The 3341-nt window shown below is 36.6% G+C and overlaps 1 long non-coding RNA gene across 1 annotated transcript; it reads left to right on the top strand.

Moving 5' to 3' along the window:
• Positions 1-602: 602 nt before the first annotated feature.
• LOC124720456 lies at positions 603-3341 on the top strand. The gene is made up of 2 exons (XR_007006162.1): positions 603-839; positions 910-3341. It is a non-coding gene; the product is annotated as an uncharacterized LOC124720456 (long non-coding RNA).

Here is a 3341-nt window from a genome sequence, read left to right as displayed (position 1 = left end):
TACAACCCTCTCGCAGTGTCCGGAGCAAGTATGGTGGGTCTGACACACCGGTGTCAATGTGTTCTTTTTTCCATTTCCAGGAGTGTATCTTTTATCCCCATTTATTATGTATTCCCACAATGGTCTGGGCTATGAAATAACAATAAAGGAGACAAAATCTCAATAACATAACACAGGACACAAATGGTTTTTTATGGTGATAACAATGGCTGTGCAACACTGGGTGTAAGATATGCTAATCCACCTCTTCTGTTGGTATCATCTTGGTCTGGAGTCAAATATTTCTGGATATCAGTCAAATTACAAGCAGGGTATCTCATTATGATTGTTGTCGTGAGAAGCGCAAAATCTTTTCAACTGTCTATTTCTACAACATAAGAAAAATTTATGTTAATTTGTAGAGCAAAAAAAAAAATACATACGACTGATAATATCGTAACATACCATGCACATTATGTGTCTGAATAATACACTATGACTCCTTACCCATATATCACGTATATAGCCCTACTAATTTTCTTACATAACAGCTCTAAATTAAGTTCAAGAAAAGAAAATGTTGCTTACGTTAGTACTGTATATAAAGAGCTATAAAACACAGAGAAAATAAAAAAAAGTCTGTAGGTCTACTATTGCCATTATATTTGCATTTCCATGCCTTTATAATCTCATTTCCTGTAACGATGGCAGTCAGTAACACACAGAACTTTGTTCCAGTTATAGCTCCAGAAGTCAGTCACCAGCAGCAGATGTCACATGGTTATAAAATGGGAAACTTGAAGAATAAGCTACTAGTGGTTTGGATACACACTTGGCAAATTTCACCTTTCACTTAAAATGTAGGTACAGTTACAGTCCTTAAGAGTATACTGGCAAATGGTAACTCAAAGCTCTTTGTTCCTGTTACAGCTCCAGAAGTCAGTCGGAGCAGCAGCAGCAGACGTCACACAGCCATAATGCGAGAAGCTTGAAGAATAATGTGGTAGTGGTTTGGATACATATGACATATTTCACCTTCAGTTTAGAATTGAAGTTTGTTTATATTGGCAGGTGGTAACTCGGAGCTCTTTGTTCCAGTTATGGCTCCGATAGTCTTCCAGCAGCAGCAAATGTTACACAGTCCTATAGAGGCAAACTTGAAGTATGAGGTAATAGCGTTTTGCATACAATAGCAAACTTGACCTTTCACTCAAAATGGAGGTACATTTGCAGTGAGTTTAATGTTATGACACATAAATGGATTACCAGTGATGTATAGGTAAATTTCAACTTAATTTCAGTATCGGCTCTGAAATTTGGTCACTGGATACAGCTATATTATTTTTCATGTTGATAGCAGCAATCATCAGATTGCAATCCAGTTAAGTACCTGTGAGGCATGAGATGTCAAAAATACTTGTGGGTTATTGGTAGCCTGTGTCAAGGCATGTGGCACCTCAAAGTTGTAAGTACAGTAGCATTTTGTTTTCTGCTTTACTTAAAAATTGTTAGCTGTAGCGCCCATTCTGACATTCAATTATTTTGAATTTCAAGTTTCTTAAAATGATACTGACATCAGTTTCATGTGTGTTAACACTAATCCGTATATTATTGTTAATATATGCTGCTATTTTCCTCAGATGTTAACTGAAATTGTTTTATTGTAATGATAACAACACTTCAGCCTATGCAAACTTGCAGTATAGGCTACCTGCTGAGAAATATTTACTGGAAGAAATGGTTTCTTGAATAGGACAAAAAGGAATACCACTGAAAATGCCAAACGTGAATTGGTGAAACATCTTGTGCTGAATAATAAATTTCATTTGCAAAACATGGAAGTTTTCCTATCTTTGTGGTGGAACACAACAAATTCTCATAATTTTGCTAGTTTGTATTCTAGAAAGGGTGCCAGAAATGGAAGAGTATAATTTTTTTAAATCAGGCATTAAATGTAAGGTTGGACTACAGAAAGGGTGCGACTGGCCTTCCCCACTGAGGTGCTCCAACATGCATTTGTACTGATGTGCAGGTGGTTATAACACTAGTATCAAACTGCACAGTACCCACTTACTAATGTGACCTACCCTTGCATGATCTGCTGCAGACAGCAAGAAATCTGCTACTGCTCTTACTACCTGTCCAACTGTTGCGGAGGATTTTTTTCCCTTGGTGCTTGCCATGACATGTTTTGCCCTCTGCTCTTAAAATCTCAATTCTTGTTACATTTTTCATCCATTTTTCTATCTCCTGATGGACCTGTATTGATTAAAAAACTAACCAATGCAGAGGTGATTGTAGAACTTTCGTTATGGTCGCCATGCTAGTGGCAGTGTGGAGGGACTCCACTCTTTAAAAAATACAATTACCTTGTGGGACATGGAATTATTTATTATTAGAGGCTTTCATGGACATTTTGTTTACTGAAAAAGTCAGTCATTATCTGAGGTATTTAAATGTTAACTTCAAATCTAAAACTGCATCAAAAGATAAATTTCAGTAAGTCTTAAACAAGTTTCAGTATCTTGCTTCACATGCTCGACCCTCCAACTATAAAAAACAGTGTTTTGCAGAGAACAGCTATTCAGATGTTAACATCCCAGAATTTGTGTAGAAGGCATCCCTTACATTGTTAGTTTCATTGTGGTCACACTCTATAGTGTAGTGTTATCAGCATACATATAGAAGTTTGAAGAACATATTAAATTAATTGCTAGAGACATGCCTTAAGTGAATATGTTTACTACTAATGTGAGTCAGCTAAGTAGTTGCTGCAAGTTTTTTTGTTGTTTCTAAAGTGTCTTTAGACAAGGATATTTCTGCTGTTTGTTTCCTGTTCTTCTGTTTCGGATAACTACTCATATATGCAGCAACTGCTGAAGCAGCCTCTGGTGGTTTATTGAAGTTCCGTGAACAAAGTGTTGTGTGGTCTGTTTGTGTAAAGTGATAAAGAAAAATGTTAAAGTGTAATTGCATATGTAATTGTGCATATATTTAATCATTATTTTTGCTAGTTGTAAGATCTATTTTCATGTAAATCAGAACATTGTATAATAGGTAACAACCGAATGAGGCAGTGTAGCTATTAACAACACTGACCTCATATTCGGGAGGATGGGGTTCGCTCTGTCTGGCCATCCTGATTCGGGTTTTCCGTGGTTTTCCTGGATCACTAAGGCAAATGCCGGGATGGTTCCTTCATCGAGGCCACGGCTGACCACCTGTCCTGCCCTTAAAGAGATCCTTTAAACATTCTGTGTATACCCATATTTTGAATTATTGATGTTTGTTGTATTGCTGTGACAACTGTTGCATTATGTTGAGATATTCTTGGATGAAATAAAAAAGTTTATATATTTGTA

Source organism: Schistocerca piceifrons, chromosome 11 (assembly GCF_021461385.2).
Source record: "Schistocerca piceifrons isolate TAMUIC-IGC-003096 chromosome 11, iqSchPice1.1, whole genome shotgun sequence".
In the NCBI taxonomy this organism is placed as follows: domain Eukaryota; kingdom Metazoa; phylum Arthropoda; class Insecta; order Orthoptera; family Acrididae; genus Schistocerca; species Schistocerca piceifrons.
The sequence above is the reverse complement of the archived record's forward strand: the minus strand, read 5'-3'. Positions and strand labels throughout refer to the sequence as shown.